The sequence below is a fragment of the Chiloscyllium plagiosum genome, unplaced genomic scaffold (assembly GCF_037043375.1).
Source record: "Chiloscyllium plagiosum isolate Xiang-an unplaced genomic scaffold, Cpla_swu_hap1 HiC_scaffold_24, whole genome shotgun sequence".
NCBI lineage: Eukaryota > Metazoa > Chordata > Chondrichthyes > Orectolobiformes > Hemiscylliidae > Chiloscyllium > Chiloscyllium plagiosum.
The window spans coordinates 56,604,728-56,622,578 of record NW_028270162.1 but is presented as its reverse complement, the minus strand read 5'-3'; the positions used below and the strand labels follow the sequence as shown (position 1 = coordinate 56,622,578).

At 48.0% G+C, this 17,851-nt stretch overlaps 1 long non-coding RNA gene across 1 annotated transcript; it reads left to right on the top strand.

The window, feature by feature from the left end:
* The first annotated feature begins 10,678 nt into the window (after positions 1 to 10,678).
* Positions 10,679 to 15,521, top strand: LOC148145758 (uncharacterized). The gene is made up of 3 exons (XR_015761314.1): positions 10,679 to 10,742; positions 11,400 to 11,754; positions 15,407 to 15,521. It is a non-coding gene; the product is annotated as an uncharacterized LOC148145758 (long non-coding RNA).
* Positions 15,522 to 17,851: the final 2,330 nt, after the last annotated feature.

The following is a 17,851-nucleotide window of genomic DNA, read 5'->3' as shown; positions in this document are numbered from 1 at the left end:
AATAAAGGAAAGCATACCAAACGCCTTCTTCACTATCCTATCTAGCTGCGATTCCATTTTTAAGGAGCTATGGACCTGCACTCCAAGGTCTCTTTGTTCAGCAACACTCCCTAGGACCTTACCATTAAGTGTATAAGTCCTGCTAAGATTTGATTTCCCAAAATGCAGCACCTCACATTTATCTGAATTAAACTCCATCTGCCACTTCTCAGCCCATTGGCCCATCTGATCCAGATCCTGTTGTAATCTGAGGTATCTCTCTTCGCTGTCCACTACACCTCCAATTTTGGTGTCATCTGCAAACTTACTAACTATACCTCTTATGCTCGCATCCAAATCATTTATGTAAATGACAAAAAGTAGAGGACCCAGCACCGATCCTTGTGGCACTCCACTGGTCACAGGCCTCCAGTCTGAAAAACAACCCTCCACCACCATCCTCTGTCTTCTACCTTTGAGCCAGTTCTGTATTCAGATGGCTAGTTCTCCCTGTATTCTGTGAGATCTAACCTTGCTAACCAGTCTCCCATGGGGAACCTTGTCGAACGCCTTACTGAAGTCCATATTGATCACATCTACTGCTCTGCCCTCATCAATCCTCTTTGTTACTTCTTCAAAAAACTCAATCAAGTTTGTGAGACATGATTTCCCACGCACAAAGCCATGTTGACTGTCCCGAATCAGTCCTTGCCTTTCCAAATTCATGTACATCCTGTCCCTCACGATTCCCTCCAACAACTTGCCCACCACTGAGATCAGGCTCACTAGTCTATAGTTCCCAGGTTTGTCTTTACTGCCCTTCTTAAACAGTGGCACCACGTTTGCCAACCTCCAGTCTTCCGGCACCTCACCTGTGACTATCGATGATACAAATATCTCAGCAAGAGGCCCAGCAATCACTTCTCTAGCTTCCCAGAGTTCTAGGGTACACCTGATCGGGCCAGACCTCTTTTAAAACGAAGATATATTTTTGAATTCAGAGCTAAAAGCACCTGTAAATATCCCAGGACCTCAACCCATAGTCACAACAAATAAATCAAGAATGAGTTCACTTCATGGGTGAACTGTAGGCTTCTTCCCAGGAATTAAACTTTTGAATGAGATTGAGATCAGATTCAGGTGTTAGTTAAACCCAGAGCTGCTTACGTTTCTGATGTGACATGAAAACTGAGAAAAGACTGAGGCAACTCAACTGATCTCCCTCATATCCTCAGGGTCAGGTAGGACTACACGGGTTTTTTTCAGTTCATTCATGGGATATGGGCTTTTGCCCGCCCCTAATTGCCCTTGAGAAGCTGGTGCTGAGCTGCCTTCCTGAACCACTGCAGTCCATGTGCTGAAAGATGTCCCACAATGCCCTTGGGGAGGAAATTCTGGGATTTGGACCCAGCGACAGTGAAGGAACAGAGATAGATTTCCAAGGCAGGATGGTGAGTGACTCAGATGGGAACTTGCAGGTGATGGTGTTCCCATGTACCTGCTGGCCTTGTCCTTCTAGTTGGAAGTGGTCCTGGCTTTGGAAGGTTTTATCTAAGGATCTTGTAGACATTACGCACTGCTGCTACTGAGCATCAGTGATAGAGGGTGTGGATGTTTGTGGATGTAGTGCCAATCAAATGGGCTGCTTTGTCCTGGATGTCGTCGAGCTTCTTGAATGTTAATGGGGCTGAGTCCATCCAGACAAATGGGGAGTGTAGCAGCCTCCTCACTGCTAAAACACAGGTAGATGGCTAACTTGGCCAAACTGCAAGGGATGCTGGGTACATTGGTCAAGTAAAACTCCGAAATCACAAAACCCACACACCAGACACAGTGCAAACACAGCAGCCAGATGCTAATGACATTAGCATAATGTAAAAGGCAACAGTTATCCTGGTCAAACTATCCCCAACAACTTACCCACTAAATAAAAGACGGTCTGTACAGAAAAGCACCGGGTCCTGCTACACAAAGAAACTAACAGGAACAAGCCATCCAAATGATTGACTCTTGTTTCAAACAATAACTGTATCTCCCTGATTAGTCTGAAGTCTAGAAAGTTCCAGAAAACTATCTAAAACGGTATAAAAACAGGGTTCACCTGCAGACCTCTCTCTTCGAATGGTCGCCTTCTGAGGAGACCATCATGGTAAGAGGCAGAGACTAGCTGACCATTCAGAGAGTGAGAGAGAGAAACAGGTTTGCAGACCCAGAGACAGAGCGACAGAGAGTGTGCAACTGTGTAAATCTGCAAGAGACGTATTGTAACCTTAAGGGTTCAAATAGTGTTACAGATTAGCTTAGTTTAGTATTAAAGCTGATTGTAACTTTGCTCCTAATAAAGTTGGGACTGTTTTGTACTGGTACTGTCTTGTGCACGTATTGACTTGATCGCTTCAGTATTGTGGAACACTTTCGTTCTGTTGTCTGTAATTGTCTGTAACTTGCTTAAGTATTCCATCACACTCCTGACCTGTGCCTTGCAGATGGTGGGCAGGCTCTGGGGAGTCAGGAAGTGAGTTATTCGCCACAGTATCCCAAATATCTGAACTCCTCCACACCGCGACTTCTCAGTCGGAACAACACATGTCCCTGGAGCTGCTGTTCTGAGCAATCACAGCAGTCACATACTGAGTCCCGCCCTCGCATGAACAAATTCTGTGCGCATTATGACTGAGTTAAAGTGAGCCACACTCTCCAGATTGTCACATCATAGCATTTAAAATAAAATGTTGGGAGATCTCTGAAAGAATTATCATTTTCACCAGATTTGAGTAAAAATAATTGTTAGTTTTGGTGTCTGAGTTGCTGGATCTGACTTATTGTCAGTAGTAAGCCCAGAAATATGTTTCCCCTGACACATTTGCTGAAATCAAGTGTTCCCTGATAGAACTTGCACTCGGCACATTCACAGGGAAATTTCTCATCTGTGAGTAGGTTTTTGCGAATTGTGTGATGGTTTAATCTGTTGTAGGAGAAAGTGAGGACTGCAGATGCTGGAGATCAGAGCTGAAAATGTGTTGCTGGAAAAGCGCAGCAGGTCAGGCAGCATCAAAGGAGCAGGAGAATCGACGTTTCGGGCATGAGCCCTTCTTCAGGAATGAGGAAAGTGTGTCCAGCAGGCTAAGATAAAAGGTAGGGAGGAGGGACTTGGGGGAGGGGCGTTGGAATTTCGACAGGTGAAGGGAGGTCAAGGTGAGGGTGATAGGCCGGAGTGGGGGTGGGGGCGGAGAGGTCAGGAAGAAGATTGCAGGTTAGGCAGGCGGTTTAATCAGTTGTATCTCATTTAGTAATAGCGTGGCAAGGCCCGGCTCTCAATCTCAGGACCCTGGCACCGCTCCCAAACCCAAATGCATGGAGCCCATTTGGCACATTCTCCTGGGTCAGGTCGATGAGAGGAATCTGTAGGATCCACGCTCATTCCAGAACCTTCTCCTTCACATCTCAATTCTGAGTCAAACCCCACCATTACAGACGCACAATGTGAACCTGCAACCTAGTGTTTCCATGGCAACCGGAGCCTCTCATTTACACAGAGTGTGAGAACATGGGTCGTCGCCAGGAAACAGAGTGATGCTGGATCCCACACTTTCTCCTATCCCCACCTTCATATTCCGTGAGACATGTTGGGGGGAGGGGAAGTGCTGTGGTTCCCACTGGTGGTTGTTTCCAGTGCTGCTCAGATGATCGGATCCCTCAGATTTCCCAGGATCACAGTGACACTGATCCTGTTCTCAGCTCATGATCCCTCCCCCCCCCGGCCCCATGATGTTCCAGGCCCCTCTGCTCAGTCAGGGATCATCACAACACTCAGCGCGCACATACACACACACACACATACACACACACATATACACACACACATACATACACATATACACACACACACATACACACATATATACACACACATACAGACATACACACAGACAGAGACACATATACACCCACACATACACACACACAAACACACATACACACACACACATACATACACACACACATACACATACAGACACATATACACACACAAATATACACACACAGACATATACACACAGACATACACACACATACACACAGACATATACACACAGACATACACACAGACACAGACACACACAGACACACACACAGACATACACACAGGCATATACACACAGACAAACACACACAGACATACACACACAGACATACACACACAGACACACACACAGACAAACACACAGACAGACACACACAGACACACACACAGACAGACACACACAGACACACACATAGACACACAGACACACAGAGACATACACACATACTGACTCAAATACACACAGACATACACACATACACACACATACATACATACACACACATACACACACATACATACATACACACACATACACACACACATACACACACACACGGACATATACACACACAGACACATATACACACAGACACAGACACATACACACAGACACACACACAGACACACATACACACACAGACATACCCACTGACATATACACACAGACATACACACAGACACACACACACCGACAGACACAGACATACACACACAGACACATATACACACAGACACAGACACATACACACAGACACACATACACACACAGACATACCCACTGACATATACACACAGACATACACACAGACACACACACACCGACAGACACAGACATACACACACACAGACATACACACAGACACACACACAGACACACACCAGTTACTTACACACTCACATCATCCATGTATACATCCTCATCTATGTACACACTCACACCAATCATTTACCCTCTCACGCCATTCAGTTACGCACTCACACCTTCCATTTACACACTCTCAAATTCCATTTACCCACTCACCAATCATTTACACACACACCAATCATTTACACTCACTTTACATTTACACACTCTCAACATCTATTTACACACTCACCAATCACTTACACACACTTACACCATCCATTTTTACACATTCACCCAGAGCACCCACATGTACTATTTACTATGTTAAAGCATATTGACCCAAACACACTTTGCCACTTTGCGTGTGGGCCCACCCAGACAGCTACAGCACATTAAGACATCCACCCTCCAATATTCTCAGTAGGGATTGGCTGAACCTATATTCCTGGACTGTCACATCCATGTGCCCAGAGGAACAAGGGAACATTGCAGCAAGGGGCCTGGTGGGTAAAACCAACAGCCAACCTTCCATTTGGTTCTTGTCTTAGGTCAAGACCATGATGGCATTTGTCAGTGCGTGTTCGCACATGTGTTTCAGTCAGAGTCTCAAATGTGGCACTAATGTCCCCCTGGAAGAGACCAGTCAACACAAACATTTGCATAATTTCTCTGAGTGAGCCTAATCTGGGTGGAGCCCATCCCCTATTGGTGGGAAGTGAGGTCTGGGGAACAATACACAAAGGGGTGCTGGGCTCCTCAGGGTCAATTCTCATTTCCCACAACAAATCGGCCCAGTCTTCCTGGCAGTAAAATGGCCAATGTTACCTGTGTTTGTAAAGAAACACCATGGTAGTTGTCAGGATAAGAGTCAGTAAGTAAGATACTCAGATTCTGTGGAACATGATGTGCATTCCCAGCATAGGCCACAAAGTAAACATAAGGTACCATGATGCCTTGCAGGGCACCTCTATCCCACAATGCCTTGCACTAGAGGGGACCCTTGGCACCAATGGCAGCTCAATGGTCTGTTAGCTGAAGCCACCTTTGCAAGAGGACGTTCTGCTTTGTGAACCCCAGTGTCGACACAGATGGTTCGCCACAGGCTGGAAGTGCCAGTTACCTCCAGCGTGTCCCGCAATGCGAAAGATTCATTGTCACTGGAGCTTTCACTTGTATGGAACGAGCTGACTTCAAAACCCAGACGCTTATTGTAGGTAACCATGACAACAGATGGCACAACTGTCAAAAATGAATTCTTACAAGTATAAGTGTCATTAACAAAAAACAGTGTTTATTGCCCATCACAAGTTGCCCCCTTGAGAAGGTGATGGTGAGCCACTCCTTGAACCGCTCCACTCAGTGCAATATGGGTGGACCCACAATGCCCCCAGAAACAGAATTCCAGGATTTTGACCCAGAGACACTGAAGGAACAGCGATATATTTCCAAGTCAGAATGATGAGTGGCTTGGAGGGAAACTTGCCTTTACATATGAACGTACAAATTTGGAGCCATTTTAACTTCCCTCTTCCATTTAATAAGGTCATAGGTTAATGTGATTTTACCTCTAATGGGTACTTTACAATGTTTCTGTTATCCCTTGCAAAGTTAGACACTGGATGTGGATACTGTGGTATTGAAGTATCCAGAAGACATTTATTACAGCTCGGATGGAGTATGAGACCTTTATTCTCTCAGGACATATGTTATGATACATTGACGGGATCAAGAACATGTCTCTTTAAGGTATATCGACAGACCAATCGCAAGACGTGAAACAGGATTGGCCTTAAATCTAATTCCTGCCTCCCCCCTTGACACCCCTGTTCATGTCTTTGACCTTCTAGTGGATAGAAATCACGGGATTGGAGGCAAAAAGGACACGTTTATTCTGAAGTGTTGACAGAGAATGGCAGTTGGTGGGATGTGGCCCATAATGTCTCAGCCATGTGTGGAGTGAAATGTCACGGGAAGTTGGAAAAGGCCCCAGCTGTCTTCCTTTGAGCGACTACACGAACAATCAGACCCCAGGGTTCATCGTGATCACATTGGAAGCTACAAATGCTCGCCAAGGTGACACTTTTCAGCATGACAACAAATGATAAGGAATTTGTTGGTGAGACTGGTCTTCCAGCACCTCACCTGTGATTATCAATGGTACAAATATCTCAGCATGAGGCCCAGCAATCACTTCTCTAACTTCCCACGGAGCTCGAGGGTACACCTGATCAGGTCCGAGGGATTTATCCACTTTTATGCATTTTAAGACATCCAGCACCTCCTCCTCTGTAATATGGACATTTTGCAAGTTGTCACCGTTTATTTCCCCACATTCTGTGTCTTCTATGTCCTTTTTCACAGTAAACACTGACGCAAAATACTCATTTAATATCTCCCCCATTTTCTGTAGCTCCACACAAAGGCCGCCTTGCTGGTCTTTGAGGTGCCCTATTCTCTCCCTAGTTACCCTTTTGTCCTTAATGTATTTGTAAACACCCTTTGTATTCTCCTTAACCCTATTTGCCAAAGCTATCTCATGTCCCCTTTTTGCCCTCCTGATTTCCCTCTTAATTAGCCTTCCTCAAATTTAGAACTTCAACTTTTAGATCTGGTCTATCCTTTTCCATCACTATTTTAAATCTAATAGAATTATGATCGCCGGCCCCAAAGTGCTCCCCCACTGACACCTCAGTCACCTGCCCTGCCTTATTTCCCAAGAGTAGGTCAAGTTTTGCACCTTCTCTCGTAGGTACATCCACATACTGAATCAGAAAACTGTCTTGTATATAGTTAACAAATTTCTTTCCATCTAAACCCTTAACACTGTGGCAGTCCCAGTCGATGTTTGGAAAGTTAAAATCCCCTACCATAACCACCCTATTATTCTTACAGATAGCTGAGATCTCCTTACAAGTTTGTTTCTCAATTCCCCTCTGACTGTTAGGGGGTCTATAATACAATCCCAATAAGGTGATCATCCCTTTCCTATTTCTCAGTTCCACCCAAATAACTTCCCTGGATGTATTTCCGGGAATATCCTCCCTCAGCACAGCTGTAATGCTATCCCTTATCAAAAATGCCACTCCCCCTCCTCTCTTGCCTCCCTTTCTATCCTTCCTGTAGCATTTGTATCCTGGAACATTAAGCTGGCAGTCCTGTCCATCCCTGAGCCATGTTTCTGTAATTGCTATGATATCCCAGTTCCATGTTCCTAACCATGCCCTGAGTTCATCTGCCTTCCCTGTTTGGCCCCTTGCATTGAAATAAATGCAGTTTAATTTCTTAGTCCTACCTTGTCCCCGCCTGCCCTGACTGTTTGACTCGCTTCTGTTCTCAGCTGTCCCAGTCTCAGATCGATCTGTTTCCTCACTATCTCCCTGGGTTCCCCCCCTCCCCCCCCCCCTCCCCCCCCCCCTCCCCCCCCCTCCCCCCACCTCCCCCCACCTTACTAGTTTAAATCCTCCCAAGCAGTTCTAGCAAATTTCCCTGCCAGTATATTAGTCCCCTGAAGAAGGGCTTATGCCCAAAACGTCTCCTGTTCCTTGGATGCTGCCTGACCTGCTGCGCTTTTCCAGCAACACATTTTCAGCTGCCAGTATATTAGTCCCCTTCCAATTTCGGTGCAATCCGTCCTTCTTGTACAGGTCACTTCTACCCCAGAGGAGACTCAAATGATCAAAAAATGTGAACCCTTCTCCCCTGCACCAGTTCCTCAGCCACGAATTCATCTACTCTATCCTCCTATTCCTACCCTCACTAGCTCGTAGCACTGGGAGTAATCCAGATATTATTACCCTCGAGGACCTCCTTTTTAAATTCCTGCCAAACTTCCTATATTCTGTCCTCAGAATCTCATTCTTTTCTCTCCCAAGGTACTTATGATACTTTTGGCCAATTCATAACTGCCGTGAGATGTGAAGAAGTAACAGGAGCACCGACATCTCCACTGCCAAATGGGGAAATGGAGTATGGTGCTGCGTTAGTTAGCTCCCTTTTACAAAGCCTTGTCTATGACAATGTTGCTCCTTTAACAAGGTTATGCTGTCCTTGGCATCTTTTACAGAGGGGTCATTAAAGCAGCGATTCCAAAAGGTTTAGGTTCGAAGGGTTTTATGGTTATAGCTACCAGATACTGCCTCAGGCAAAAAGGCTTTCAAGCTTTAAAAAAACCCACTTGTACAATGAAAGGGGAGTGGCCAGTTCTCCCAGCTCAGCTTTACTCTGGTTTGGTTTGGTTTTAGCAAATAGTCAGTTGTGAAGCTGCTGGACCCAAAGAAGCAGATCCACACTGACCCTCCCTCTCTCTGACATCTCTGCTGTCACAACCTGGGTTGGGTTTTACCTTTTGTGCTGAGGGGTGTTTATGGGGATTACTGCAAGTATTTGGAACAGCATCATTAAGTTGGGGTAATCTGTTAGGTTTTCAGATTGGTTAAGTTATTCTGTATTCTGTTCTGTTTGAGTTTCATTCAGTAATCTTGTAAATCAATTCTGTTTTGTTTAAAACTCAATGGTTGGGTCAGCTGCATCCCTCCTGGAATATCCACTTTACACCTGCTTAAAGCAACTAGCCAAGTTAGGGTCCAGACTACTTTCTTGAAGTGGATTGAGGTGGTCTGGCCTGGTTAATAACATGTTTAACCACTGGTCTACCTTATTGCCATCAGGAATACCGAACGGTAAGAGGACTCAATGCCTTCCCCTTGCAAAGAGGCCGATTCCACGTTGTGCCCAGGGGCCTGTATGTAGGAGGGAGCAGCAGCAAGTGACCCACAGACTTGGTGCACGATGGATACCAAACATAGACCAACTGGCAATGAGGATGGGGGTTGAGGGAGTTGATTAGGGAATGGTGCGGTCACTCAAAGAGAGAGTGGGCCAACACATTCTGTACAGAGGATCTGCAGGAAACCCCGTCTCGCTACAGTACTATCATGATTGATAGGGATGAGCTCAGCAAAGAGCATCATGACGGCGACAATGAGTACAAGGGAGAGCAAAATCAAAGCCAGCATCTCTCCGGCCAAACCCCAACCAAGATTCCAAGCCCAATTCGAACGCATCCTGGAAAAGTTCTGAAACCTGCAGACCACTCCAATTTGGAAAGTCAGAGACTTTGATGGGGGCGGGAGGGAAGGCAATAGGGTAGTGGAGAGCAAGCCATTCAGCCCACCAAGTCCCCACTGACCCTTCGAAGGTCAGCTCACCCAAACCCATATCCGTCCCTGTAGTCCTGCATTCCCCGTGGCTCACCCATCCAGCCTGCAGATCCCTGAACACCATGGGCAATTTAGCACGGCCAATCCACCTAACCTGCACACCTTTGGACTGCGGGAGGAAACCCACGTAGAGAATGTGCAAACTCCACACAGTCGTCCGAGGGTGGAATCAAACCCGGGTCCCTGGTGCTGTGAGGTAGCAGTGCTAACCACTTAGCCACCATGCTATCCCAGTGAATGCCATGATCAAATTCAGCTCCAACCAATCAGATGCTGCTATAAGGTTTGGGAGGGGATAAGGCAGAACCTTATGGTCTTGTGGAGTACAGACTGAAATTCACAAGTCTCCTCATGTCGTCATCATTGTCACAATGTCCAATAGACTACGGTCACTTGAACCTGACTATCAAGATGCAATCAACTATACCTTATTAAACAAGACACTCTGCTTGATCAGACTCAAGAGTGGTCGATCCCTCTGTCACTGTCAACCAATTAGACAGAGGGATCAAAGGGAAGAAGATCGATTGTAGCACCCTCCTGTCCACAAATACCACCCGTCCCAGCCTGAACCTGTCCCAAAGGTAGTTCACAGGAGCTGGACTGGGCAGGTGCCAACTACCAAAGGGCAGGCCATGTAGACAAAAGGTGTGTTCACAAGGAACCGTCTTCAAGGAAGGAAGAGAGAGGTTCAGGAAGGGGAATCTTACAGCTTAGAGCTGAAGGCACAGCTCCCAGCAATGGGATGAAATATAATCGGAATTAGCTTCACTGATACACGTACTCACACTGAAAAGCTAACAGGTCGCCACTTACGGAGCCATTTCAGGTACGAAGGTACCTCGGTATAGACTCTTAAGTTAAAAGGGAAAATAACGAGAAAGATTTTTTTTAAAAAGTCCAGCATTACAGATCGTAGGAATACATTGGAAAAGTAAAGAAATGAAGCGTTCAGGATAATGGCCCTTCCCACCAAGGCCACGCTGGCACCGAGCCTCCAGACCAGGCTAGGCCTTGACTCCAGACAGTGCTGGGCCTTACCTGGAGGCTGCTGGGGCTGGGACACTGCTCTGGAATCACCTTGAGGCTGGAGGCCCAAGCTGAGGCCACACCAGGCTGAAAGGCAGGGGGGAAGCTGGAGACAAGTCCTTGCCTCGCTGTCGTGGGGCTGTCATAATCAGTTCGGTGTCACTGATGATACCGCACGCTGCTGCAGCGTTATACAGGTATCCCCCGCTTTTCAACAGTTCACTTTACGCCACTTCATCTTTACGAATGACCTGCATGAGTTGCTTTCTCTAACCGGAAAAAAATCCAAAGAGGATTTTCGCTTATATGAGAAAAACTGAAATGTTTTCCCATTTAAATTAATGCTTCTTCGCTTTACTTCATTTCAGTTGAGGAAAGGGTTAATTGGAATGCTCTATTTTTGATTGTAGCGTTTACCTGTATTCTGGAATGATTCCATGTCATTTGTATAACACAGCAATCTACGAGGGAACATACTGGTGTGTGTGCGAGACCCATTCACTCTCCTGTCTACAGTCAGAGGAGCAGAGACCATGTTTCAGGCTGCACCAGAGACAGTCATCACCATTTCCCTGAGCCAGAGACAGATCAGGAACAGATCAGTGGTTCTAGGATCCACGCCAAGGATAGATCTTCTTGCAGTTTTCTTCTGTCCCGTGTCGCAGATCACTGAAGCTCACGGCTGCATTATGACTGGGACCGAACACAGCACAGCCGACAGCTCAAACCTTACTCAAACACAGTAACCCTGATCCTCACATGCTCTGCATCAGGGAACACGTTGTGTGGTCCATTACCGTAACAAGTAACAGGTATTAAATATTCAGCTCATGTCAAATAGCATCATTATCATTGGCGGCCCCTCGCAGATGAGGTTGACTCTCTTTCCCGTCTCAGAGTGAGCCCGTAGGTGGTTGTCCAGGCTCTGTGACACTTGGTGCAGGTGGTGGTCATGGGAAAGAGTGGGTGGGGAACTGATGTGGCAGCACCCCCTCCTCACGCTGTTCATGTCTGGCTTCCACCTTTACCTAAAGGCAAGCCTCGACACCTTCCCAGATACTCCTCCTTCACTTCGGACGGTCTTGGCCCGTGTGATTCCCAGGGGTTGGTGGGAATGCTGCAGTGAGGCCTTGAGGGTATCCCCGAAACACTGTCTCTGTTCCCCTGGGGCGCGGCTGCCATTTGGGAACTGGGAGGAGGGCACCAGCCTGAAGAGTCTTGTGTCAATCATGGGGACGACGTAGCCAGCCCATCGCAGCCGGTCAGGCTGGGTGGGGCAGTGCCTCGACGCTGTGGATGTTGGCCTCGTCGAGGACACTGCTGTTGGTGTCTGTCTTCCCAGTGGATTTGCGGGATCCTGCACAGACAGCGTTGGTGGGACTGCTCCAGCACCTTGAGGGCCCTGCTGTAGCCAGTCCATGTCTCTGAGCTGAATGGGATGGTGGAAACCACCATCGCCCTGTATCCCATGAGCTTGGAGTCAGATCTGATGTTGTTGTCCTCGAACGCCCTTTTCCTCATACGGCCGGAGGCTGTGCTGGCACACTGGAGGCCACGCTAGATCTCTTCATCAATAACTGCTTTGGTCAACAGGACACTATCAAGGGGTTGGACGTGGTCAACATCCTCTAAAGCCTCCCAGTGGATCTTGATGATTGGGAGGTTTGTTGCACAATGCCAGGCCGGCTGATGCTCAGGGGGAGGCCCACGCTCACATCTACCGCCATCAATGAGCTCACGATGGCCTGGAGGACTTTGACAGCCCCATCGTGCCCATTGTGCACCCAGACAGTCAGTGTCAGTCCAGGGCTGCCCTGCATGGTGCAGGCATGCCATGCCCTCTTCCCCCAAGATGGGCAGTCAAGGCAGTGACACCAAACACTGCCCAGGCTAGTCCCAGGTGACCACCCAGCTCCGGACAGTCTCAGCCGCGCTGGGGAAATGACCAGCGATGTCGAGTAACCCCGAGACTATGAATCCTGCATGCACGCTACACGGCCTACTCACTAACACACATCCTCCACACGGCCTACTCACTAACTCAAATCCTCCACACGGCCTGCTCACTCACTCACTCACATCCTCCACACGGCCTGCTCACTCACTAACTCAAATCCTCCACACGGCCTAATCACTCACTCATTCACATCCTCCACACGGCCTGCTCACTCACTCACATCCTCCACACGGCCTGCTCACTCACTCGCTCACATCCTCCACACGGCCTGCTCACTCACTCACTCACATCCTCCACATGGCCTGCTCACTCACTCACATTCTCCACACGGCCTGCTCACTCACTCACTCACATTCTCCACACGGCCTGCTCACTCACTCACTCACATCCTCCACACGGACTGCTCACTCACTCACTCACATCCTCCACACGGACTGCTCACTCACTCACTCATCCTCCACACGGCCTGCTCACTCACTCACTCACATTCTCCACACGGCCTGCTCACTCACTCACTCACATCCTCCACACAGACTGCTCACTCACTCACTCACATCCTCCACACGGCCTGCTCACTCACTCACTCACGTCCTCCACACGGCCTGCTCACTCACTCACTGACGTCCTCCACACTGCCTGCTCACTCACTCACTCACGTCCTCCACACCGCCTGCTCGCTCTCTCACTCACATCCCCCACACGGCCTGCTCGCTCACTCACATCCTCCACACGGACTGCTCACTCACTCACTCACATCCTCCACACGGACTGCTCACTCACTCACTCATCCTCCACACGGCCTGCTCACTCACTCACTCACATCCTCCACACGGCCTGCTCACTCACTCACTCACGTCCTCCACACGGCCTGCTCACTCACTCACTCACGTCCTCCACACTGCCTGCTCACTCACTCACTCACGTCCTCCACACCGCCTGCTCGCTCTCTCACTCACGTCCCCCACACGGCCTGCTCACTCACTCACTCACATCCTCCACATGGCCTGCTCACTCACTCACTCACATCCTCCACACGGCCTGCTCACTCACTCACTCACATCCTCCACACGGCCTGCTCCCTCGCTCACTCACATCCTCCACATGGCCTGCTCACTCACTCACTCACATCCTCCACACGGCCTGCTCACTCACTCACTCACATCCTCCACACGGCCTGCTCACTCACTCACTCACATCCTCCACACGGCCTGCTCACTCACTCACTCACATCCTCCACACGGCCTGCTCCCTCGCTCACTCACATCCTCCACATGACCTGCTCACTCACTCACTCATCCTCCACACGGCCTGCTCACTCACTCACTCACATCCTCCACACGGCCTGCTCACTCACTCACTCACATCCTCCACACGGCCTGCTCACACTCACATCCTCCACACGGCCTGCTCACTCACTCACTCACATGAGTGGGAGGTGGGAGAGGGGCAGGTGAAGGGGAGGGAGTCGGTGGAAGCTGTGGGTCAGGAGGGATGGAGACGTGGGAGGGAGATGGGATGGGAGTGAGGGGGAGCAGATGAGGGGTATATGGAGCATGTTGTTAAACTCTCCTGAGGTAAAACTCCATCCTAAATTCGACCTCTCTGGTCATGTGGCAGTGGGCAGATTCAATCTGAAGCCAGTATTCAGTGAAAGCAGCGAAGACAGACATTTACCTCGTTATTTCTGGGAATGGGGAGAAGCTGCAGTCAAGATCCATGTGGGAAAATGAACAGGCCGCCTGCTGCCCTCAGGCAGTGACTCCCTGTTTCAGACAATGACTCTCGCCATGCTTTTAACAGAATATTTTCAAAATGATAGGAAACTTTGAAATGTTGAAAATCTCTTGCGAGAAACACACAAAATTAACATACGGGTATGACGAGCATTTAGAAAGGCAAATGAAATGTTGGTAAGAACTCTGTAGGCCTTCACTGTCTACCTGCATCTACCTAGCACCTTCCCACCTACCGTCCCCCCAAGCCCCACTTCCAACACCCTCATTTATTTCTCAGTTCCTTCTCCCTCTGAATTCCCGAAGAAGGGCTTATGCCTGAAACGTCGATTCTCCTGCTCCTCGGATGCTGCCTGACCCTGCTGCGCTTTTCTAGCACCACTCTAATCCAGACTCTGATCTCCAGCATCTGCAGCCCTCACTTTCCCCTCGAACGGGGCAGGCTTCCAGGATTGGAGTGAGACCACATCGGGAATACTGAGCAGGGTTCTGGTCTCCGTATCTACACAGGGAGACACCGTGTTGGAGTTGGCCGAGCAGAGGGTCACTGGATGGGATTATGAACACAGACCATTGTCGACTTCCTCCCTTAAACAAGTGAGACAGCTCCGATAAGAATGTTATGAGTGAATTTGCCCAGGTGTCCCACAATACTGAAGCAGTCAAAGTCACAAGTCAATACCAATGCAAAATAGTCCCAACTTTATTAGGAAAGAAGTAACAATAACCTTGAATACTAAACATACTCTCTCTAATTCTGTTTGTCCCCCTCAGCTGACAGTCTCTTGTAGATTTACACAGTCGCTCTCTCCCTGGTCAGCAGGTCTCTGCTTCTTGCCATGGTGGTCTACTCGGAAGCTTCCAGAAGATTCAAGAGAGCAGCCTGCAGGTGAACCCTGTTTTTATACTTTTTCGGATGGTTTTCTGGAACTTTCTGTATTCTGGCCAATCAGGGAGATTCACTTAATAGTTTGGAGTGTTGTCAATCATTTGTTAGTTTCTTTGCACAGCTGGACCCAGTGCTGTTCTGTCTGGGCCCTGCTTTGTTTGGTGGATAAGTTATTGGGGCATATGCCTGCCCAGGATAACTGTTGCCTTTTACATTTCACTAATGTCATTAGCACCTGGTTTCTTTGTTTGTACTGTGTCTGGTGTGCAGGTTTTGTGACTTCAGAGTTTTACTTGGCCAACGTACCCAGCATCCCTTGCAGTTTGGCCAAGTTATCCAACTAGCAGCCAGGAGGCTGTTATAAGGCTCTGTGAATGGGGTAATGCTGGCTCGAGGTTAGAGGACTGAGGGGTGATCACATTGGAACCTTCAACAACCTGATGGGGTGTGGGCAAACATAGCAGGAGAGTCCAGAATTGGGGATGATGTTCCCAGGGGTCGGGCCCAATTATTCGGGACTAGGATGGGGAGAAATTGCTTCGCTCCAAACATTATGAATCCTTCGGATTCTCAACTTAGATCATTAAATATATTTGAGGCTGAGAGACTGTGATAATGCTGTCACTTTGTCCTAGTTTTTTTTGAGAGGTTGTGAGGCAGAGGTTATGAAATGGCTACTCAACCCAAGTCCCCAGAACATTAGCTGAGTTTCTCGATTAGTCGCCCTTTGATAATAGCATGAATAATTATCTGTATGTAAATGTGTTTGCATAAGTATGTTGTATATATGTCTTTGTGTATTCCTAAGTGTCTGTCTATGAACGCTCCTAAGGACTGCATGTGTGTATTCCTATGTATATTAGAGTCTGTGTATTCCTATATGTATTTGTGTGTCTTTGTAATCTGTATAAGTGGCACAGTGGCTCAGTGGTTAGCACTGAGGGACCCAGGTTCGATCCCAGTCTCGGGTGACTGTCCGTTTGTACATTCTCCCCATGTCTGTGTGGGTTTCCTCTGGGTGCTCTGGTTTCCTCCCACAATCCAAAGATTAGGGTGAGTTGGTCACGCTAAATTGCCGATAGTGTTCAGGGATGTGTAGGTTCAATGTATAATCAGTGGAAATACAGAGTAACAGTGGAGGGGAATGTGTCTGGGTGGGATAGTCTTCAGAGGGTTTGTATGGCCCAGTGCCCTGTAAGACTCTGCCCAATACTTCAAAGTTACGCCAGCGTTCTGGTTCAATATTTACTCCTCAATTCGTGCCAAAGAATGGAATATCTACCATTGTCACATTCCTCTGTGTGTGTGTGAGGACTAGCTGTGCCTGGTATTTGTTGGTATCCTATATGACACTGCTTCCAGAACCCAGGGGCTGTGGGATATGCTGAGACTGTGTCACAGTAGAATATAAAGGGGCAGGCATTAATAAACACTTTCTGGGAAAGAGGAGGACTCCAAGTTTCCTCCAGGTGCTCTGGTTTCCTCCCACAGTCCAAAGATGTGCCGGTTAGGGTGAATTGACCATGCTATATTGCCCCTAGCGTTCAGGGATGTGTAGGTTTGTGCATTAGTCAGGGATAAATGTGGAACATGGGTGTGGGTGGAATACTCTTTGGAAGGTCAGTGTGGACTTGTTTCGCCGAAGGGCCTGTTTGCACACTGTAGGGATTCTATGTATGTGCGTAGTACTTTAGGGTTTATGTGTTAAACCCTAACGTAGTGGAGGCTGGTACAATTGCGACATTTAAAAGGCATCTGGATGGGGACATGAATAGGGATATGGGCCAAGTGCTGGCAAATAGGGCTATAGATTAGGTCAGGATATCTGGTCAGTATGGATGAGTTGGACCGAAGGGACTGTTCCTGTGCTGTCCATCACTACGACTCTATGACCAGTTTCAACAACTGCTGCCTGTGTGTCTCCTCATTACACTCCTACTCACAAACTACAAACCCAGAACTACAACTCCAAATCCTTTCCACAGAGACACAGAAACTGAACAAATAAAGTGCAAGGTGAGACATTTGTTAGGGTCGAAGGCCAAGGGGAAACAGGCTATCCTGCATGTCCCACAGATGCCAATTGCCCCTTGCCTTCCTCAGTACTTCCACTGGCACTACCTCCCAGTTGATTGTGCCCGTTGATAATGGCATAACCATGCCACTCAGCTCCTCCTGGGATCTGCAGCATTGCCGAAACAGAACAGCTGGGTGTTCCTGAGTGGATTCATCCACCAGCCCATTTCAGATCATCGGGCAGGAGCCATCGTGAAACTTCAGAGCTTCCCATTCAGCCACTATGCCCATAACCCTGGGCATTCCATACTTAT